The sequence below is a fragment of the Rutidosis leptorrhynchoides genome, chromosome 3 (genome assembly GCF_046630445.1).
Source record: "Rutidosis leptorrhynchoides isolate AG116_Rl617_1_P2 chromosome 3, CSIRO_AGI_Rlap_v1, whole genome shotgun sequence".
Lineage (NCBI taxonomy): Eukaryota > Viridiplantae > Streptophyta > Magnoliopsida > Asterales > Asteraceae > Rutidosis > Rutidosis leptorrhynchoides.
Window position 1 is genome coordinate 289,041,240 of NC_092335.1, and position 24,717 is coordinate 289,065,956.

A 24,717-nucleotide genomic window follows, 5' to 3' on the forward strand; every position below is an offset into this window, starting at 1 on the left:
TTCTCCCAAATCTTCATCGCCTTCTTCAATCTTCAACTTTTTAAGGTTTACCATCTTCCAAGGTCAGTACACTTCATCTTACTGCTATTTTATTCTTGTTGATATCTTTTACTGTATTATCATGGCTTTTTTACGGAGTACTGGCCAAGAACACGCCAAGCCTTCTTCATCAAATACTGCTGACATTCCAGAAGTTAGCATGATGGCTTCATCATTGACTAGTGAATATTTAGATTGATTAAAGATTGCCTTTTGCCATCTTAATCAATACAACCCTGTTCTTCCCACCATCGGACAAACTGCTGACAACCCTCCTGAGGCGAAAATTACTTTATACGCTTTACAAATTACCCACGGCAACCTCCGTGTTCCCCTTACTAACTTTCTTCTTCACCTTCTTAGATATTACGGAGCCTGTCTTAGTCAGATACATCCCCATGGTCTTCAAAAAATCATCCTTTTTGAAATGTACTGCAATGCTATTAACATAAAGCCTCGCATTAATGTTTTTATCTCTTTGTTTAGAATCCGTACGATTATCGATTGCTGGCTTACTATTGATAGTAAGAAAAATAATCATTTTGTTGGTCTAAATAGAGTTTCAAACTTGAAGGACTGGAAAAGTCCATTTTTCTTTGTTGATGAAACTGTTATTCCGGAAGAATACTCCGTTGTCCGGGAGTGGGGGGCTATTGATGCTGGCATAGGAAAGGGTGTTAAAATTTCTCCCGCAGAACAGCGGATAGTAAATAGCTTGAAAGGACTCCGTATTCCACCCAGATCATACGAAAGGTATGAGGGAATCCTTGTGCTGGCAAAGTGAGCCAAGAATGGCCAAGCAATTCTGTGCCAGTACTTCGTGAGAAAAAACAGGGTAGGATGTGATATGATCATCCTATTATATATATAGATTTTTGTCTACTGTTTGTCATGTGTACTTATATTTCTATTAATATGTAATCTTTGCAGGCAACTCCGTGATGCAGGTCCGCTCTGCTCTTTTATCCCCTGATCTTGATGATGATGTGGAGGTCACTGCTCGTGACAAAACTATTGAAGAGCTTGAGGCGGAGAGAGTTGCAGCTGAAGCTAAAGCTGCTGCTGATGCTAAAAAGGGGAAAGAAATTGCTGTGAGCAGCTCAGACAGCCAATCCGGGTCTGATCATACAGACACTGAGCGGACAACGGATGATACCACCACCGCCAATCAGCAAACATCGGCATCAGTTGACATTATAGGTGAAACCAACCCTACTCCTCCTCCAATTCAAAAGACAAGAAAGAAGAGCATAGGCTCTAAAAGGGTGAAGAGTACTGAGGAGGGCAAAAAGCAAAAACGTAGGAGAAGTATGTCCATTCTGCTCTCTTTTGAAAATGCACATGTTTTTGCTTATAACTGTTATGTTTGTTCATAATACTAATTTGTTTTTGTTAGTAATTTTAGCAGAGTCGGATGATAGCCAAGGGAAGGCTACGGAGGGCGGTGACCGGAGGCCGGAGAGGAATCTTGAAAGTGAAGGAGAGAAGGGCCTGAAAATGCCTGACCCAAACTTTGCCCCCTTCGATGAATCTGAATTTCATGAAGATAGGCCTGAAGGCAACTATGCTTATGATTCTCCTCTTCCTAATATCACTAATCCTGCTGTCACCTCCTCCAATGTTCAAGAGCCAACTCTTCCTGCTCATGTGAGGGCTTTGCAAGCCATCATTGCAAACCGCACCACTAAAGATAAAGAATTTGCAACTCTTATTCAGGTATGAACGATAAGACCCTCTGCATATATATGCTTGTAATTTATTGATGTGAGCTGTTTGAAATAACTCATAAAATTTTATTGATGTACAGGGTTGTGTTATCCCTGAGCTGAAACCCCAATTCTCTGCTCTAGGTTCTCAACAACTCAGGGAATCAACTATGGCAGCTCATGTACTGCTAACCAACCACCTGGACTCTGTGCTGCAACTGCAGGAACATCAAGAGTCTATTCTTCCCTTTGCTCATAAAGACATAGCTGAAAGTGCAAATGCTCGTAAAAGAGCTGCTGATGCTGAGCTGCCTTAAATGATGCGCAGAAAATAATAAAGGCTAAACAAGTTGAGTTAAAAAGTGCTCAAGATGTTGCTGCTGTTCTGCAAGGGGAAAAGGATGCTGAGCAGGTGAAAGTGGGTGAGCTGGAGAAACAGCTGAGTGCAGAGAGAGAGAAGTCTACTGAGCTACTCCGGAGGGCGGAGAAAGGCGAGGGCAATTTTGCTGAACTTAAGAAAGGTATGCCAGGTCTGATAGCTAAGGTGCTTGGATCCAGTCTTGTAGGGAATCCCTGCAATGATTATGTTGATGCTGCCTGCGCCCATGCTATTGCTGATGTGACTGGCAAGCTGTTCAAAAGCCTTGCTCCTAACCAAACTCCTTCTGCTGCCATTGCCAAACTTATGCCTCCTGGTACTCAAGAAAAAGTTGATGAGGCCAAGAACAAATTCATAAATCTAAAGATAAATGTTCATGATGAAGTATGCAGCAAAGAAGACTCTTCTACTCAAGATGTGCTTGGCGTGCAGTTTAATTGATATTTGTAAAAATTTCAAACAATGTTTTGTAATAAATTTCTTACTGACTTTAACATTATATATATATATATATATATATACTGACTTTATTATGATGACTATGTGTGCTTATATACTTGTTGCAAATATTTTTATGCTTAACGCTTTAAAACCAATCAATTATGCACCTGAGCATAAACTTTCTATACACAATTGTACAGTGTATAATTTGAGCAAATCATTTTGAAAAGTGCATAAGGTAACTCATATGTAAATGCCTTGCAGTATCAAGAATACGATGTTTGATTACGCGTTCCATCATAAAACTAATGAGGAAGAATTATGAAGTGTTTTAGAAGAATGACTATAAATCAATAAACTCTCTGTCTTACGCCTTCCGTCATAAAGTATATGAGGAAGAATTGCTAATTATTTTGCCTTCATACATAAAATATATAACTTCATTCTATGAAGTAATTTTTTATAATGTTTGTCATGACAAGTATCTGAGTTTTGTATCATGCCTCGGTGCGTTCTAGTAAAACTTAAACGTTTTCTAGCCGATCTCTTGTGCCTTTACTGGCCGGCACAAAAGCTTTCGCCATCGGAGGTATTTAACAATACGATCCTTCTGTGGGCAGGTTATAAATGTAATGTTTTACATTTGTCATGGGTAGCACTTTGTTTAATAAAAATATAAAATTATTATTCAGTACTGTGCAGTACATAAACGATTGATGACGACTTTTAGGTGGATCAAGCCTAATTAGCATGTCATGAATGTTTAATGTATGCAATTGCTAATGTATGCACTGCAAAATAACCACAATGGTTCACAGTAAGTTTGATAAACGCAGCTTCATCTTATAATTCGAAATGTATTCTTCAAATGCCAAACAGGCATGAGTACAACGATTGTAAAAGACTGATTTTATTGAAATGCTAAATGAAACTGCTCTTTATTGAAAAGATAAACACTGTTCTTGATAACTTGTTGACAAATTGCTTCTTCATATGCTGAGCGTCCAGCGCTGTCCGGCCTTCACACTTGCTTACGGAATGAAAAACTCCTGAACTTCTTCCTCGCTGAATAACCTATCTTCTCTGATTCATTCTGCCTTCTAGCCCATTTGCAAACATTGATCTTTCCCTTGTTGGCTGCACATACTGTGAATGTATGGCTGCGACTCCATTTGGAGTGGGGAATCTGACCTCTGCATGGGCCGTTGATGTTATGGCGCCAAATTTTGCTATCGCTGTCCGCCCAAAAAGGACATTGAATCGAGAATTTCCATCTAGAATAGTAAAGTCAATTTTTCTGCTCTCAATAGTGGAAATGTGTCCATAACAACTTCCAAACGAATCTGCCCCATGGCATTTATCGGTGCTCCTGTTAGTCCAGAAACTTTCAACCTCGTTTGCCTAGCTCTGCTCTGCACATGCCTTGGAAAAGTTCTCAAACAATGCCAGTAGATGATGTCAGCTTCACTTCCTGTATCTATGTAGATACAATTGACAAACTTATTTGCTATCTCTGCTGAAATGATCACTGATTGGACGGACAATGCCCAATTTTGAATTGGCTGAAAAATAATTGGGGCATATCTCCAGCTGTCCAAATTGCTGTTTGATGATTCACCTTCTTCATAATGACCATCGTTAATCCAAACCATCCTGATTACAACTTCTGGAGTTGTCTCACGCTCTGTGATCCGTTCTCTGTACTGCGGTTGGTTCCGATTATCTCTTCCGCCATGCTGCTCTCTTCTGTTCTCTCCACGGCGTCCTCTGCTACCATCATTCCTTTGCCACGCACATTTCCTGCGAGGATCATTCCTCCTGTACTGTTTGCCAGGCAACAAATGATTCAATTCTCCTGCCTTGATTTTCGCTATAATTTCTCTCATCAAAGATTTGCAATTGTCCGTATCATGGCCCCAAGCCTCATGGAAATCACACCACAACTCACTCTTTGGACCCTCCCTCTCTTCCATAGGTGCTGGAGCATTGAAAGTGGTCTGAATTGGTTCAGTGAAAAGGATCTCTTTCGGCGTTTTAGTAAGCGCCATTATCAACGGGTGCCTTTCGATTGGCCTTCTGTTGTGGTGGAAATCATTAGGGTGATTGTTTCCTCTCCATCCTCCATTTGAATTATCATTCCTTCTCTGATTTCTGTCAAAATACTGTCCTCCGTTATGCGGCTTGCTACTGCCACCAGTTTCAAACTTGTTTAACCCACGCTCACCAGCTCGAACATGCCTCTGTGCTACCTCCAACGCCTGATGCAATGTTTTTGGCAAGTCATACCGTAACGCATGAACAAGTGCACTAAACCGTCGCTGGTCCAGACAAAAAATGAAGCCAGATACAAGCTGTGATTCTGAACAATCAGGGATCTTCTGTGCTTCAAGTGTATAACGTTTCATAAAATTGCTCAAAGATTCATTATGATGCATTGTGATCTCGTGTGCATCAAGATGAGTCAGAGTACAGCTCTGAAGATTTTGGTATTGCATCACAAATTTTGCTCTCAAATCGAGAAAACTGGTAATACTCCTTGGCGGTAAACCAGCAAACCATTCACGTGCCATTTTCTACAGTACCATAGGAAACATATGACACGCAGTTTCATCCTCCCAATGCTGCAACCTCATAACGCCTTCAAACATTGTCAAAAAGTCTTCCGGATCCGTTGTGCCATCATAAACTCCAATTGTTGGTATAGCAAGATTTCTGGGCAATGGATAATTAGCAATTCGATCAATGAAACACTGCGTTGATTCTGCCATCGCTGGTGGCTTGTTCTCCAGTAATGAGGGCAAAAAAGTTGTCCACAACCACAGCACGGACGGCGGGCTGCGCTAAGCGTTGCTTGTATTTTGCTGGAGCTATCTGCTTAAGAATGTCATTTAAAAGCAACACTGCCTGCTTTTCTGACATGAACTCATCTTTGTCAATTTCATCATCAGAGTCATTATTATCACAACTCAGGTCATTATCAGCCTCAGAATCATCAATATGACTGCCCAGCTTGTCAAGTAGCCTGGATAACTTGTACTTTTATATAGATTGCCTTTTCATTATCTGCTTGTCTTTGCCATCCGCCATCCGCCGAAAAGGTATAAATGACGGACATCGCCGTGGTTGCATCAATGGTCGTCGCTCTGGATTAGTAACAAAATTTGGAAGTCTTTCTGCACTTTTAGCTGTCGCTTCTTCGATTACTGGCCTTTTCTCCGAATTAGTTGCCAAATGTTTAAGCCTTTCTGTAGTTTCAGCAACTGTTTCTTCAATTGTACCATCTAGTGGTGAAATAGGTACATCTTCAACAGTGACCATGTCGTCAGTTGATGGATTGTTGACTGCTTCAAGTACAAATGGAGCTTCAGCTGCTTTCGTTCCTTTTCCGTTTCGTGTGTTCTTTGCATTAGTAGATGGCGCCATTGTTAACACCTATTTCCTTATGAGGTAAGGCTTAGTATGTCAACAAGAGACCAGAAGTGATCTAGCTTTTAGGAGGGTGGAGTGTTGCCGATTGATTTTTACCCTCGGGAAATAATCCCTGCAGACCCGGTACACAAGTGTAAGAACTTGTGGGGTGGCTTAATCAATCTGTCGTCCGCAGAGCGTATAAGTGCTAGCCGGATGACTTCTAGTGAGAGAAAGAGAGAGGTGAAGTCTCAGCTCTCAAAGTTGTCAGAATGTCTGAACTGTGTAAAATAACGACCCAAGGGGTCTATTTATAGTGTTAGATCCACCAGATTGCTTGGGGACACGTGTCAGATGTTGATACGTTCTGTTATTCGTGGTCTAAAATTTATGCTGAAAGTGCCGTTCTCTGGCGAGGACTTACACGCTAGGCGGCCTTCAGGGCTTACGCATGACGGAGCAGCCTGTACAGCGGAGAACGTTGGACGGACAATCTCCACAAAACTGTTATTTCCAGCCTTCCTGATGCTATTTTTATGAAACTATTATGCCTTTTATGTGTGTATACGATAGGATACACCATTAGTGTCCTTTATTCTTATTGTCTAATTTGTATTTGTTTGTCCTTTTTGTCTCCATTTCCTTTTTATGTTTTTGTTTTATTTAGAAAATAGCTGTTAAGCTTCTATTATAAATAGAGAGCTCTTGTAATTGTAAAACTTGGTTGATGATTGAATGAAAAGTTTGATAGAGCTTATCTATTTACAAAATCTCTATGTCTTTACGAATCTTTGATTCCGGTGGCTAAGAGTGGTTTCTTTATCAGTGTTTGTGGTGTTACTTTATCAAACATTGTGGTGAAATCCAAATCTTCATATCTGATATTATAGTTGTGGTGGAATCTTTATCAGCTGTATTTGAAGATTTAGAGTGTTTCTAGATCTCAAATTGTGGTGGTATCTTTATCAATTAAGGGTTTAGATTCTCTATCCTTTGTGTTCTTATTTCAGAGTTTTATACTCTGTTTTTTGGGGCTGTTACTGTTACAAATTGGGTCTTTGTGTTCAGATCTGTTGGGTGAAGAAAGCTTGTACTAAATTGCATTTTTGAAGTCATAATCACGCATCAAAGTGGTATCAGAGCTTAGGTTGTTCAATCAAAGCTTTCTTATCATTTTTAATTTTTATTGTTGTTTCAGTTCATACTCTGTTTTAGAGCTGTTAAGCTTTATTTCAGATCTGGGTTTCTATTTGTTGCTGAAGGTCTATTTCAGATCTGATATTTGAAATGGCTGATATTCCAAGGAATATGACTCTTGAAGAAGCTCATAATCTTAGAAGAGATAGAGCTATTGAAGCTCTACAACATCAGATGGAAAGAATGGTTAACTTGTTGGAAGATGGTGTTCCAAGAAGAAATAGAATTAGATCTGAAAATGGAGATACAACTATTGTGTCTTCTAGTACTGAATCTGAGGATGGTAGCCAGTCTACTGATGGATCTCATGCTTCTTCACAAAGAAGAAGAGGGCATAGGAAAAAGGCTGATGATTTGAAAGATATCAAGATAGAACCACCTGATTTTGAAGGATCCTCTAATCCTGAAGATTACTTTGAATGGGTTCAGGCCATGGATAGAATTATGGAGGTTAAAGGCTATGATGATAAAAAGGCCTTTAAAGTTGCTCTAATCAGATTGAAGAAGTATGCTTCAATGTGGTATGATAATCTAAAAAAAGAAAGGCAATATGAAGGGAAGAAAATAATCAAAACCTGGTCCAAGTTAAAAGAGTGTATGCAAAAGAGGTTTGTTCCTCAAGCTTACAAGCAAGAGCTGTATATCCAGATGAATACACTCAAGCAAGGCAGCATGAATGTTGTTGATTACATCAGAGAGTTTGAGCAGCTCAAGATTCGTACAAATGTTAAAGTAGCTGAAGAACATACTATAGCAAGATTCGTTGGAGGCTTAAATGCTTCTATTGCTGATCAAGTTGAAATGCAGCCTCTATGGACTTTTTAGAGTGCTTGCAAGCTGGCTATTCAAGTAGAGAAACTAGCAAAGAAGAAAATTAATTTTAAGTCTTATTCCAAGCCAGCTGTGCTGCCTATGAAGGGTCAATCATCTATGCTGCCTAGGCATAACGAGGCAGCATCCAAAGTATCTAAAGGCAAAGAGCAGGTTGTAGCTGTTCCTAAAGATGATAGGAGGAAATGCTTCAAGTGCCATGGATTTGGGCATTTTCAAGCTCAATGTCCTAACCAGCGTGCTCTTACACTAAAGGAGATTGAAGATTTGGAAGGGGGATTTGAAACTGAACCAGCATATGATGAATCTGATAGTGAAGAGTTTGTTACTGCTGATATTGGAGAGTTTCTAATGATTCGAAGGGTAATGCACTCAGCTGAAACTATTGAAGATAAGAGCCAGCGTGAAAACATCTTTCATTCAAGATGCACAGTCAAAGGCAAAGTGTGCAGCCTGATTGTTGATGGGGGCAGCTGTGCAAACGCAGCATCTACTCACATGGTGGAAAAACTTGAGCTGGTTACAAAGAAGCATCCTCATCCATACAAACTTCAATGGCTTAACCAAGGCAGCGAGGTAAAGGTTACTCGCCAAGTTACTGTTCCATTTTCTATTGGTACTGTTTATCAAGATGAGATTACTTGTGATGTTATTCCTATGGATGCTTGTCATTTGCTGCTTGGTAGACCTTGGTTATTTGATAAGTATGTCAATCATAATGGACACCAAAATACTTATTCAATGTATGTGAATGGAAAGAAGATCACCCTCACTTCTTTAAAGCCTAGTGAAATACCTAGAGCTGATCCTACTATTAAGAATGATAAAGCTTTATTTATGACACAAGCTGAAGTTGATACTGAGTTAAAGGGTGGTGCTGGTGCTTATTTATTGCTGATGGTTGAAAGTGATGAGTTGAACCAGCATGATGAAATACCAGCTAGGGTAAAGCCATTGTTATTTGAATTTGCTGATGTGTTTCCTACTGAGTTACCTTACTGGTTTGCCACCAATCAGGGGTATTGAACATCAAATTGATCTTGTACCTGGATCTGTCCTTCCTAATAAAGCAGCTTATCGATGTTCTCCTCATGAAGCAAGAGAATTAGAAAAGCAAGTTAATGAGCTGGTTGCAAAGGGGTATGTTAGAACCAGCATGAGTCCTTGTTCAGTACCAGCTTTGCTGGTTCCAAAGAAAGATGGTTCTATGAGAATGTGTGTAGACAGCAGAGCTATTAACAACATCACCATCAAGTATAGGTATCCCATACCTAGATTAGATGATATGTTAGATGAGCTGCATGGTTCTTGTGTATTCTCCAAAGTTGATCTTAGAAGTGGGTATCATCAGATTCGAATGAAAGAAGGAGATGAATGGAAGACAGCTTTCAAGATCAAAGGTGGTTTATTCGAGTGGTTGGTTATGCCTTTTGGGTTGTCTAATACACCCAGCACATTCATGAGACTTATGAATGAAGTGCTCAGGCCACTTATTGGTCAGTTTGTGGTTGTTTACTTTGATGACATCCTAGTGTACTCGAAAACTAAAGAAGAACACTTGGATCATCTGAGGAAAGTATTTGAGCTGTTAAGGTAGAATCAGTTATATGCAAAGCTGGAGAAGTGTGATTTCTTTGTCAGCAAAGTAGTGTTTCTTGGATATGTGGTTTCTGAAGAAGGCATTTCAATGGATTCATCTAAGGTGGAAACAATCAGATCATGGCCTAGTCCTTCTACCATCACTGAAGTCAGAAGTTTTCATGGTTTAGCTTCATTTTATAGAAGATTTATCAAAGACTTCTCCACAATTGTTGCTCCAATTACTGATTGTATGAAGAAAGGGGTATTTGAATGGTCTAGTTCTGCCCAATCAGCATTTGAATCATTGAAAGAAAAGCTAAGTTCAGCACCTATACTTGCTTTACCTAATTTTGATATGCTATTTGAACTTGAATGTGATGCAAGTGGTGTTGGCATTGGAGCTGTGCTAGTGCAAGGAAAAAGACCAGTAGCTTATTTCAGTGAAAAGCTAAATGGGTCAAAGCTGAATTATATCACTTATGATAAAGAGTTTTATGCCATCATTCGAGCTGTTGATCATTGGTCACATTATTTGAAGCCAAGGCAGTTTGTTCTCTATTCTGATCATGAAGCATTAAAATACATTAATGGGCAGCACAAATTAAATCCAAGGCATGCAAAATGGGTTGAATTCTTGAAGATGTACTCCTTTGTGTCTAAACCCAAGGCTGGTACTTCTAATGTTGTTGCTGATGCTCTTTCAAGAAGATATTCTTTGTTGTCAATTCTGGAAGCTAGAATTCTTGGATTTTCATTTGTTAAGGAATTATATGGAGCTGATCCAGACTTTGCTCCTATTTTGAACTGTTCTCCTGCTGAGTCCAAAAGAGATTATGTTGAGCAAGATGGTTTTCTATTCAAGGGCAGCAGATTGTGCATCCCAAAAGATTCAATCAGGGAGTTGCTGATTAGAGAAGCACATGGAGGTGGTTTAGCTGGTCATTTTGGAATTAACAAGACATTGGAGATCCTAAATGAACACTTCTACTAGCCATGTATGGATAAAGATGTCAAAGCTGTGATTAATCATTGTGCTACCTGCTGTCAAGCTAAGTCAACTATTCACCAGGGTTTATATACTCCTCTTCCTGTTCCCAACCAGCCATGGGAAGATTTGAGCATGGATTTCATTATTGCTTTACCAAGGACTCAGCGAGGCAAAGATTCTATTATGGTTGTTATTGACAGGTTTTCAAAGATGGCTCATTTCATAGCCTGCTGATGTTATGCGAGGTGTATATAAAATAGTTATTAATTTTAGCAGAAAACACTATTAAATACGATACAATTTTACACAAGATATTTATTTATTTATAGAATGGATATACTTAAACCTTGCTACAACACTTATAGGCAGTGTACCTAATCGTACAGTAGTGTAGTTTTTAGTAAGTCCGGTTCGTTCCACAGGGAAATCTTTAAACAAAGCTCAACGCTATATTAGTTTACTTTTATAAAAATACAAATATATATATAAGTAATATTATTATTATAAAGGGGGTTTTTACCGTTTAATGACCGGTTTGTCGAATTTAAAACTTTAGTCGCAGTTAAAACCTAATGTAAAATATTAAATAAATAAAAGACTTAATTTAAAGCATAAAGTAAATAACGATAATGAAATTGCGAATAATAAAAGTGCGATAAAATAAACTTGCGATAATTAAAAAGTACGATAATTAAAAGTGTGATTAAATAACAATAAATAAAAGTGCGATAATTAGAAGTGCAATTAAATATAAAATAAAGGAAATTAAATATGAAATAAAAGAATTATGCTTATTTAAACTTCCGTAATCATGATGTTTGACGTGTTGATTTTAGTTTTATGCCCATGGGTTAATTGTCCTTTGTCCTGGATTATTTAATATGTCCGTCTGGTTTTTGTCCATAACAGTCCATCAGTCATAAATATAAAGTGCGAGTGTCCTCATCAAATTATTCTTATACCCGAAGTTAAATATTCCAACTAATTGGGGATTCGAATTGTAACAAGGTTTTAATACTTTGTTTAATGAATACACCAGGTTATCGACTGTGTGTAAACCAAGGTTTTACTACTTTGTTAACAATTACACCAATTACCCTTGAATGTAATTTCACCCCTGTTTTAATTATTCTAGTGGCTATTAATCCATTCCCGTGTCCGGTTAAATGAACGATTATTCGTACATATAAATACCCCGCCCATCGTGTCCGATTGAGTGTATATGGTAATTTATAGGGACGCCCAATTGTAAATCTTTATATTAACATTAACAAACTATCATTTAGTTAAACAAATATAAAGCCCATTAATAGCCCATAGTCTAATTTCCACAAGTGTCGTTCTTTTGTCCAAACCCCAATTATGGTACAAAGCCCAATTACCCAATTTTAGTAATTAGCCCAACATCATGATTACTTCGTTTTAAATAAGCATAATAATAACTTAGCTACGAGACATTAATGTAAAAAGGTTGAACATAACTTACAATGATTAAAAATAGCGTAGCGTTACACGGACAGAATTTCGACTTACACCCTTACAATATTCGCTAACATACCCTTATTATTAGAATTAAAATTAAAATTAAAATATAAATTATATATATATATATATATCGTTTACGTATGATAAGAGAAGAAAAAGATTGTCAATTGCAATCAGAATTCGGTTGCTTTTATAGGAAAAGTCGAATTTTGGGGCTCCGCGACTCGCGGCAAAATCCTCTTCAAACTCCGCGAGTCGCGGAGAATGAATTTACAGCTCACACCCTTGGAGTCTTTCTCTGCCGACGGTTTTATAATATATATAATATATATATAATTAATATAATTAATTATATATTATATTATATTTATATGCCTAGTTAACTTGTAATTTTTAGTCCGTTGCGTCGAACGTTAAGAGTTGACTCTGGTCCCGGTTCCGGATTTTCGAACGTCCTTGCGTACAATTTTATATTTTGTACTTTGCATTTTGAATCTTGTACTCTTGTAATTTCGAGACGTTTCTTATCAATAATTGGAACCTTTTTGATTGTCTTTTGTACTTTTGAGCTTTTTGGTCGTTTGCGTCTTCAATTCGTCGAATCTGTCTTTTGTCTTCACCTTTTATTATTTAAACGAATATCACTTGTAAATAGAACAATTGCAACTAAAAGCTTGTCTTTCTTGAGGAATAATGCTATGAAATATATGTTCATTTTTAGCATTATCAAATATTCCCACACTTGAGCGTTGCTTGTCCTCAAGCAATATCGTCTTGAAATACTAGAATCACTTCTTTATTCTTCACACTTTGTACATCAGTGATTTCTATACGGCGGTATAAACAATGGTAGTAACGATATGGTTTACAGTCCCACATGACTATAAAAATTTAGATCCATTAAGGAAATTGGATCTTTATGAAAACATTTGATCTTTTGAAATCTAGTTTTTACCCTAGATAAGTTTTCCGGGATAACCCTTTACCGGTGTTTGCAAAATATTTTTGTGGGTTTGGTGGGGTTCAGAATTGAAAATTTTAGCTCAAAACTTGCTGTTTTGTGTCACCCACTTGCTAACCTTGTATTTGGAAAGCAACACGTCCAGTTTACTTGTTCCGTATATTACCTTTCGGCAAACTACCGTCCGGTTGTAAAGGAAAGCGTTGAACAAGCAACTGTTAAGGCAATGTCCCGTGACATGCTTTTGATTATGGTCTATAACGTGTCGGACGCAATTACTATCCTTGGTAGGAGCAATAGTAAAGCTCACCCTTATAATTTTTCGGTCTGGCACAAGGTCCTGTCTTTGACCACTATGCAACCACCGTTCTTACGGTTGACACCCGATTTAGTTCAGGTGACTTAATGAATTCCAGGTGAATTCCTAGGATTTTACGTTCAATGGTAATGAACGCATTGAAAATAGGGTTTTCAGAAAACAAATCGGTTTGTAATTTTGATCAAAATATTTTCTCGTTTAAGCTCGAGTTTAGATATCATCGAATTCCATGAGTTTGTAATTCTCAATATTTAAGGTCAATCTCTAGGATTGAGTAATATCAGTCTTAAAAGCTAATTTTTAATCTTTAAGGAGATTATCCTTTCTGGGGATCTGATTCATTAGTCTTGTCCAGCTAATTTGCATGGTGCCCCCCCATTGTACGAGATAAATCCTTCTCATGGTTAGGATAAATCCGACCACTTGGCGACCCTGTTTAATGCTGAGGTCCGTGGACTTCCTGCTGATTTTGGTGATGACTTTTCTAGATTTTTCGTCAACCTACAGCTGGTCTGGACGACAACTTCATGACCTAAATCAAGAAGCGCGTGTCTTTTTCGGAAGACTTTACTTGCTTTTAATGATGGAATTGATTCATCGTGTAGATCCATCTCTTCTTTTCTTTCATCGGGTAAAACAGTTTAGTTTAGTCCACAGCAAAAGTATTTTCAGTTATTTGTTACAGATATATGTGACATATGTTTAAAATAACTTGGTAAATTTTCCCACACTTGGCTTTTTATTTTTCTTTTTATCGTCCTCTATTCCATTTTAAATGAATTTTAACATTTTAGTTTGTTTCTCAATTTATGTCCTTTCCGAGGTAACAATAATTTCGGTGTTAAAACCTAGTTTTATCGTTCATAAATATGTATAAACATGATTTTGAGTTCATTTAATTGAAAATTTTTTTTTAAAAATTTTACTAGAATTGGGTAGTTAGTATATAAGACTAGGGCTGTTCTTTATTATCAGAGAGCACTAGATTCTAATACAACTACTGCTTTACTAGTATTTTTAATGGTAACCAAGTGTTTAAGATAAAAATTTTTAAAATCCGAAAGAATTTAACCCCTTCCCACACTTAAGATCTTGCAATGCCCTCATTTGCAAGAAATCAGTAACAATTTAAATTATTGAGGGTGATTAGTGTGAAAATGATTAAATTTTACCAAAGTTTCCAAATATATTGGCGTTTGTTTGCTGAATGATAAATGGTGCACATCATTTGTTCATTCCGTCTTGTTGTTATTTCACATATATTTTGCATCTTGTCGTCAAAATTAGTTGCTTTTGCTGAACTTAATGTCAGTCTTTGAAAATGCGTTGTTTTACCCTGTTGTGTACATAAGATAAACTGCAAACATATATACATATTTTTGAACTTTGGTATATTACCCCACATTCAAAAATTATTAAAATCTAAGAATAAAAGTTAGATAATTATAAAAATGATTACAATATTAACAAAAGTATTAAACGTATCAATAATTACAAATTACAAAATAATAAAAAATAATAAGTAAACTAAGGATGATATTGGTACCAATAGGGGTTCCAGGCATAACCATAAGTGCTATAGAATGCTTCGGCAGGGTCATACGTAGGATATGGTGGCTGCATCTCTATAGACCAAGGAGGGAAGATGGGTTTCGGTGTAGGAATATAGTTTCTACCTATATGTTGGCAATGAGCTATGATTTGGTTCTGATGAACTTGCCAATCTTCAAATGCTCTCTGTCTAGCATTTTCGTATTCCTGAGAAGCTATAAACCTATGCATTTCTTGCATCTCATTCCCCCCTCCTACATTACCTTGCTGCTGGTTTCTCTCCACCTGTGGATGTCTACCATGGTATCGTACTGCGGTGTTATTTTGCCTCTTCAAAACTTTCGCACCATGGTATACATTTAAACCTATAGTTTCGCGGGGTTCCGGCTCTTCTAGTAATAATCCCCCCCGACTTATATCCACACCGAGATATTCACCAATCAAAGTAATAAAAATACCACCTCCTATTATGCTATGTGGTCGCATCCCCCGAACCATAGCTGATAAATAATAACCCACACAATATGGTATACTTACAGCGCTTTGTGGGTCTCGAATACACATATGGTAAAACAAATCCTGTTCATTTACTTTTTCTTTGTTCTTACCCCTTTGTGTAATCGAATTAGCTAAAAACCTATGTATCACTCTTAATTCGGCTCTATCTATATCCAAATAAGAGTAATTTCCCCCTTTGAAACGGTGATGGCTTGTCATTTGACTCCACACACCGTGTGTATCAAAATTTTCATCTATCTTTCTACCGTTTAGTATCAATCCTCTACAATCGGCAGACGCTAACTCCTCAGGCGTATATATACGTAAAGCTTGAGCCATGTCCAGTAAAGACATGTGGCGCATCGAACCGCCTAACAAAAATTTAATAAAAGAACGATCGGTTAAACTAGCTACCCGATCATTCAACTCTATACTACATAACAATTCTTCACACCATACTTTATATACAGGTCTACGTATGGTGAATAAATGTACCCATTCATTAAAAGAAGAATTACCATACCTCTGTACAAGTAATTCCCTAATTGGCCCGGCCAATTCTACAGCTTCTAAGGGTCCCCATTCTATGACCCTTGGTACCTCAACAACCTTGGAATGAAGAGTATGCAAACCCCGTTGATATTTTGGATAATCTATCCAAAGTCTGTCAAATCTCAGGTTCGGGTGCAACTCTTCCAAGTGCATATCGGAAAAAGTCATGACTGGATGAGGTATATCCTGCTTGTAGTAGTTATCCACCTCCTGTTGTTCCAAATTCTCAGCAGGAGCATTGCGGGCTTGGGATGAAGATTCACCCCTTTCATTCTGCAAAACACATCAAACACAATTTTTGTGCATCCAAATATGCATTAGTGTCAGCAAAATCATCAATCAAAATAATTACAATGACATTATCAATTTATATCAAACTTAAGCTCATTTTCATATTTTCATCAAATCTACACTTTTTCAAATAAGCATATACGAAAATGTTCGCCAAGTTCATAAACATTCAACTCAAATAACATGTCAAAATAATCATTTCTAGCAATTAAACAAGTCTCAAATGGCATTATCTTTCAAAAATCAAGTTCATGAATTTTAGACTTGAAAAAGTCCACTTTAATTCTCAAAATCATGTTTAGGCTCAAAGTTTGGATCATTTAACTACCTAGACATGTTACACTACTCAATTTAGCAACAATTCATGACAAAAATCGGCCATAACCTGTTTATATCAAAAAGCCCCAAATTTGCTCAAGAACACAAACCCTAGATTACTCAAAATTTGAAGTTTAAGGCTTCTAATCATGTTAAACAGCATCAATCTAGGTTATACAAGCATAATACATAAACAATTTAAGCCTAATTACACTAAAAAGCATCAAAATCAAATTGGGGACAAAATTGCTCAAGAACATCAAATTTCGAATTAAATGGTGTTTAGGTGTAGAAATTTACCGTTTTTCTTGAGTAATTCTTAGATAGCATCCTTCTCAACATGATTTTAGCAAAAAATTTGGTGATTAACGGTTAAAAATTGGGATTTTTGGGGGTGTTTTTCGGGTTTTTCGCGTGCAGAATTCGCTGTGTTTTTTGCTGTTGTTTGAGTTGTGTGGTGCACTGATCTGTGTTTTTACGTTTTATTTTTTTTCTGTAAATTGGTCCCTCCGCGAGTCGCGGAGATTTAGGCTCCAAACTCCGCGAGTCGCGGAGTTTGGTATTTTTTTTTTTTTTTATAATCATTAACTTATTAAAACAATTAAGTAATTAATTTTAAAATTTTGTTTCCCTTATTATTTAGGACGAGGTCGTTTCGGATCGATGTCCTAGTCCGTTCTTCGACAAAATTTTAAAATTTGTCTTTTTGTAGCGATTGTTTTAAAAGCTAAGATTTTTGGGTTTTTTCAATGTTTTTGGCATACTTTAATTCAATAAGATTAAAAATAATGATAATAAAAGTTCTCGTCCCTCCCTCGGGTAAAGCAATTTCGGTTCAAAGACCTAATCTTCAACTTACGACGAATTTTAAAAATCATATTCTTAACTTAATGAGATAAAGTAAATTTTTGTTTTTAAATTCACACAACTTAAATATAAAATTCAAAATTATTATTAAAAATTCACACCAAACTTAAAATTTGAAATGCATAAAATTAAAAATTAATATTTTAAAAATTAAAAATTCACACCAAACTTAATTTAAAAATTTATAAATTCATACTAAACTTATATTAATTTTTCAAATATTTACAATTTTAAATATATTGTTTTTATAAAGTTTACAATATTAATTTAAGATTTAAATATTAATTTTAAAAACATGGTAAAAATAAAATTAAAAATCTTTTTTTTTTCTTACTTTAATCAATCAAATATTATCAAAAATATGCGCCCCTCTTTTCGGTAAAGTAATTTCGGTTCCAAGACCTAATTTAACTCATGACGAATTTTTGAAATATTTTGGGTTGATTGATTAAAGATATTTATACCTTAAGAATAAACGTTAAATTTCGCAGTGATGTAATAAATTTTTGAATGATATCAATAATTTCGGTCGCCAAACCTAATTTTATTTAATACCAATTTAATACTTTTTAGCGAACAAATTAGCGTTTATTATCAAAAGGTTAAAAATAAAAATAAAAATAAAAACTGTACAGACATACCTGTGAAATAGATTTCTTAGTTATATGATCTATCCCATTCATAAGATAGTCGGTTTAATTGGTTTTCCATGGCTACATAGGCGTAACCTCGAGCATTCAGTGTCTTTTCTTCTAAACATATGAACGGTCCGTCTCTGCATAAAGTAACAAATTCGGTATTTGAATAGGTTTGATTATTTGAACATTTACCTCCATGTGACCATTTTCCGCATTTGTGACATCTTTCTAGGTGTCGTGCTCTTCTTTTCGCTGCGGATTTTGATTTTCCTTTACCAAATTGTAACTTATTATCTTCGCATCTGGATTCTTTTCTAACTCCGTCCATTCTTTCTCTGATTACTGATACTATTTCACTCGGTAGTATGTCATTATTACGTTTAGTGATCAAAGCGTGTAGCATTAGACCATGGTTTAGTTCACAGGCAGTCTTCATTTTGTAAAAACCTAAAAAAAATAAAAATTCAGAATGGGGGGAGAAGACTAGTTCTTTAGGGTCTGCTAGGGAAAGACCATTCGGGTTCCATTTTCGAGAACTACACGAAAACAGACAATCTAACTCTAACAGAAATACATATTATCCTTTAAAGACTTGGTTCTCCCCACACTTAGTTAGCTGTGGTGTCGAAATTGTGATTAACTTCGTTGTCGACTTCCATCGGACCATGTATGTAATGTTTAACTCTGTGACCATTAACTTTAAATTCCTTCCCATTTGAATTTATTAATTCTATCGTTCCGTATGGGAAAACTCTTTTGACTATGAATGGTCCAGACCATCTTGATTTCAATTTTCCAGGAAATAGCTTGAATCGTGAATTGAAAAGAAGAACTCTGTCTCCTTCTTTAAATTCTTTTGAACTTCTGATTCTTTTATCATGCCATTTCTTCATTCTTTCCTTATAGATTAACGAATTTTCGTATGCTTTATGTCTTAATTCTTCTAATTCATTTAGTTGACTTAATCGTAGATGTCCGGCTTCATGTAAATCAAGATTACATGTCTTCAAAGCCCAAAATGCTTTGTGTTCAATTTCTACTGGAAGATGACATGCTTTTCCATAAACAAGTCTAAAAGGTGTGGTTCCAATTGGAGTTTTGTAGGCTGTTCTAAAAGCCCAGAGTGCATCCTCCAATTTAATGGACCATTCCTTCGAATTTGATCCTACGGTTTTCTCTAGAATACGTTTTAAAGCTCGGTTTATATTTTCAACTTGTCCACTTGTTTGTGGATGATATGCGGTGGAGATTTTATGAGTTACTCCATATCTTTTAAGAACTTTCTCAAGTTGATTATTACAGAAATGAGTACCCCGATCACTTATTAAAGCTTTCGGTGTTCCAAACCTTGCAAAAAGACGTTTTAAAAAGTTGACTACAACTCGTGCATCGTTAGTTGGGAGAGCTTGTGCTTCCGCCCATTTAGATACATAATCAATGGCTACGAGTATATATAGATTATTATGAGATTTTGGAAATGGACCCATAAAGTCAATACCCCAAATGTCAAATACTTCACATACTTGGATGACATTTTGTGGCATTTCATCACGTTGACTTATTTTTCCGGCCCTTTGACATGCATCACAGGATTTGCAAAGAAGGTGTGCGTCTTTGTAAATTGTAGGCCAATAGAATACAGCTTCATAAACTTTTCTTGCTGTTAGTTGAGGCCCATAATGCCCTCCTGTTGGTCCTGTGTGACAATGGTTTAAAATTTTACTAGCTTCATCTCCAAATACACATCGGCGTATTATTCCATCGGGACAACTTTTAAACAGATGTGGATCTTCCCAGAAATAGTGTTTTATATCACTGAAGAACTTCTTTCGTCTTTGGTACGATAATCCTTTTTCAAGGAATCCACAAACTAAGTAGTTTGCATAGTCTGCAAACCATGGGATTTCTTTATAATCTATCTTCAATAGATATTCATCAGGAAAGTTGTCTTGTATGGCCGATTCATTTAGAACTTCTAACTCAGGATTTTCAAGACGAGAAAGATGATCAGCGGCGAGATTTTCTGCTCCTCTTTTATCTCGGATTTCAATATCAAACTCTTGTAAGAGTAAGATCCAACGGATTAATCTTGGTTTAGCATCTTGTTTTGAAAATAGGTATCTAAGAGCAGAATGGTCGGTATAGACCACCGTTTTTGCTAGAACGAGATATGATCGAAATTTGTCAAAAGCAAAGACAATAGCAAGGAGTTCTTTTTCAGTAGTTGTATAGTTTATTTGTGCTCCTTGTAACGTCTTACTAGCATAATATATAGGTTGAAATCGTTTTTCAATCCTTTGTCCTAAAACGGCTCCCATTGCAAAATCACTTGCATCGCACATTAGTTCAAATGGTAGATTCCAATTTGGTGTTATCATGATTGGTGCATTAGTGAGTTTCTCTTTAAGAATATTAAAAGATTTGATACACTCATCTGAAAAGATGAATGGCGCATCCTTTTCTAGGAGTTTATTCATAGGAGTGGCAATTTTAGAAAAATCTTTTATGAAACGTCGGTAAAAACCGGCATGCCCTAGAAAACTCCTAACTCCTCTAACATTGGTGGGATGTGGAAGTTTAGCAATTACATCTACTTTAGCTCTATCCACTTCAATTCCTTCTTTTGAAATTTTATGTCCAAGAACAATGCCTTCTTTAACCATGAAATGGCATTTCTCCCAATTAAGTACTAGATTTGATTTTTCGCATCTAATTAGCATTCGTTCCAGATTAACTAGACATGATTTAAATGTATCACCGAAGAATGAAAAGTCATCCATGAATACTTCCATGCATTCTTCTATCATGTCGTGAAAAATCGCCATCATACACCTTTGAAAGGTTGCAGGGGCGTTGCAAAGTCCAAATGGCATGCGTTTGTAAGCAAAAGTACCATAAGGGCACGTGAATGTGGTTTTCTCTTGGTCCTCGGGTGCTATTGGAATTTGAAAATATCCGGAAAATCCATCTAGAAAACAATAGTAACTATTTCCGGCTAATCTTTCCAACATTTGATCTATGAAAGGTAAGGGAAAGTGATCTTTTCTGGTGGCGTCATTTAATTTTCTATAATCAATACATACACGCCATCCTGTTACAGTCCTAGTAGGAATAAGCTCATTTTTCTCATTTGTAATGACAGTCAAGCCACCCTTCTTAGGTACGCATTGAACTGGGCTTACCCATGGACTATCAGAGATTGGATAAATTAAACCTGCATCTAGCAGTTTAATAATCTCTTTCTTAACTACATCTTGCATATTAGGATTTAGTCTTCGTTGGCGTTGAACATACGTTTTATGACCTTCTTCCATAAGGATTTTATGTGTGCAATACGAAGGACTTATTCCTTTAATATCATGAATCTTCCATGCAATGGCTGGTTTATGAGCTTTCAACACAGAAATGAGTTGTGATTTTTCATTTTCAGTAAGAGAAGACGATATTATTACAGGTAATTCAGATTCACCATGTAAATAAGCGTATTCCAAATGGTTTGGAAGTGGCTTTAACTCTAATTTCGGAGGTTCTTCTATCGATGATTTATATCGATATCTGTCTTCTTCTTTTAGCATTTGAATTTCTTCTGTTGTTGGTTCATATCCATTAGCTATAAGTGTAGCTAACATTTCAGCTTCATCAATTGGTTCATTACCTTCTCCTAAAGAACATTCTCCTGTTCCTTGTAATTCTGGAAATTCTTCTAATAATTCTGCATGTGCATCTATAGTTTGAATATAATAACATGTATCATCTGCAGATTGTGGTTGTTGCATTGCTCTATCAACTGAAAAGGTAACACTCTCATCCTCTATACTTAGGGTCAGTTTCTTACCGAACACGTCTATCATTGCTTTAGCCGTGTTTAAGAATGGTCTTCCTAATATGAGAGGAACTTGAGAATCTTCTTCCATGTCCAGAACAACAAAATCTACTGGAAATACTAAATTACCAACTTTAACTAGCATGTTCTCCATTATCCCTCTAGGATATTTTATTGATCTATCGGCTAGTTGTATGCTTATTCTGGTTGGTTTCAATTCTCCAAGGTCTAGTTTAGCGTATAGTGAATACGGCATTAGATTTATACTAGCACCTAAGTCTGCCAATGCTTCTATTGAACTAAGACTACCCAGAAAACATGGAATTGTGAAACTTCCTGGATCAGATATTATTTCTGGTATCTTATTCAACAGCACTGCTGAACAATTAGCATTCATAGTAAGAGCCGAGAGTTCTTCCATTTTCTTTCTATTTGAGATTAGATCTTTCAAGAATTTAGCATATCTTGGCATTCCTGAAATCACATCAATGAAAGGAAGATTTACATTTATCTGTTTAAACATATCCAAGAATTTGGATTGCTCGGCTTCAAGTTTCTCTTTCTTCATTTTACTCGGGTAAGGAAGTGGTGGTTGGTATGGTTTAACATAAGGTTTATCCTTAACTGTGTTATCTTCATTAACTTTTTCAACTACCGGTTCTTTTTCCTTATCTTGATCAGGTTGTGGTTCTTGTGGAGTAGGAATAGTTTCATCAGAAGTTACAGGTATTTCAGGTGGTTTAAGTGTTGTACCACTTCTTGTGGTAATAGCTTTAGCTGTTTCATTTCGGGGGTTAGCATTTGTATCACTAGGTAGACTTCCCGATTTTCTTTCACCTATTAACCTTGCTAGGTTACTTACTTCTTGTTCCAGATTTTGAATAGAAGCTTGTTGATTTCTAAATGCTTGAGCATTTTGTTCATTAGTTTGTTTTTGAGATGTGAAAAACTGCGTTTGAGTTTCAACTAGCTTCGTCATCATATCTTCTAAATTTGGTTTTTTATCATCGGTTTGTTGTGGTGGTTTGTTTTGAAAATTCGGTCTTTGCTGATTATAAGTATTATTGGATACTTGTTGATTGCTAGGACCTTGTTGGTTGTTGTATGGAATATTTCGGTTATAATTCTGGTTTTGATTGTAAATTGGTCTTGGCGGTTGATAATTATTCTGATAATTATTTCCAGGCCTTTGGTTTATGTATGAAATATTCTCTCTTTGTTCCATTGTTAATTCAATACTGAGACAATCTTTTGTCAAATGTGGTCCTCCACACTGCTCACAACTAATTCGTATTGAGTGAATATCTTTAGTCATCTTTTCCATTCGTCTCTCTACAGCATCTATCTTTGCGGAAATGGAATCTAAGTCATGGCTAGAATCGGCTCTAGCTGCTTTAGATTATCTAATGATGTCTTTTTCTTGGTGCCACTCATGTGAGTGGGAAGCAGTGTTATCAATAATTTTGTAAGCATCAGTTTCGATTTTCTTCATAATAGAACCACCAGCTGCTATATCTATGTCTTTCCTTGTAGTGATGTCGCATCCTTGGTAGAATATTTGTACTATTTGACAGGTGTCTAAACCATGTTGCGGACATCCTCTTAATAACTTTCCATATCTTGTCCACGCCTCATATAGAGTTTCATTTGGTTTCTGTGTGAACGTAACAATTTCTGCTTGAAGTCTTACGGCTTTAGATGCAGGAAAGAATTGTTTAAGAAATTTGTCAACTAAAACGTCCCATGTATCGATCGCCCATTCAGGTAACGATTCCAACCAATCTTTGGCTTCTCCCTTTAAAGTCCAGGGAAATAACATGAGATATATCTGTTCATCCTCCACTTCTCGTATTTTAAATAGTGTGCAGATCCTATTAAAGGTACGTAGATGTTCATTTGGATCTTCCTTCGGCGCACCACTAAATTGGCATTGATTAGTCACCATGTGTAGAATTTGTCCTTTGATTTCATAATCTGGCGCATTAATGTCTGGATGAGTAATTGCGTGACCTTGGCCAGTGCGTTTAGCTCTCATTCGGTCTTCCATACTTAAAGGTTCCAGATTCTCCATAATTGAATTTGTTGAATCGGTATCACTAGATGATTCTGATTTAATGGTTCGTTCCTCAACAATCTCTGTTTGAATGATTGGTGGCTCCGGAGGAAAGTTTAATGGTTCAGGATCTATGAGCCGTTCCTGAATATTTTCCGGATTCTCAATTGTGAGGTTGGGTTCAAAAAATGGATTATCGGAAATTTGAACTGAAGTACTTGGTCGACTGGATGACGATTCTAAAGAAAAATCAACGGCGGTTATATTTGTTAAATGTCTTGATCTAGTTACAGGTGGTGAACGTACAAAAGGTGATGAACGTCTTGCTCTGTGCATTCACTGAATATCCTATTAGTTTTTAAAAGGAAAGAAAAATTATAATAAGTTATCCAACCAATAGACTTTTCTGATTTTGCCCACGTTTTGAATAGCCAAAAGATGCAGCAGAGGGGCAGGATTCGTTTGGTCTCAATATAATTGAGGACTGTTTGGCTCCAATAACCCGGTCCACGTACAAATCCAACTATTACTACGAACCAGAAAATTTTGATGTCTATCAATTTAACCACTCAAAATAAATTTTCGTAATTTTAAGAAATTTAGATAAGAAGTAGAAAAAATTCTAAGTCCTAAAAACTAGAATGGCGAGAAATAAGAGAGAAAAAGAGTTCGTCGCAAAAGGTCGAAAAAGAAAAAAAAATGGTTGAAAAATAAAAGGTGACGGAAAAATAAAAGAAACTTATAAAAACTTAAAAATACTTAACTAACCTAATCTTATTACTACAACTAAC

The 24,717-nt window shown here is 36.4% G+C and overlaps 1 pseudogene; it reads left to right on the forward strand.

The window, feature by feature from the left end:
- The first annotated feature begins 8,082 nt into the window (after nt 1-8,082).
- LOC139901018 (uncharacterized) lies at nt 8,083-10,573 on the forward strand (annotated as a pseudogene).
- Nucleotides 10,574-24,717: the final 14,144 nt, after the last annotated feature.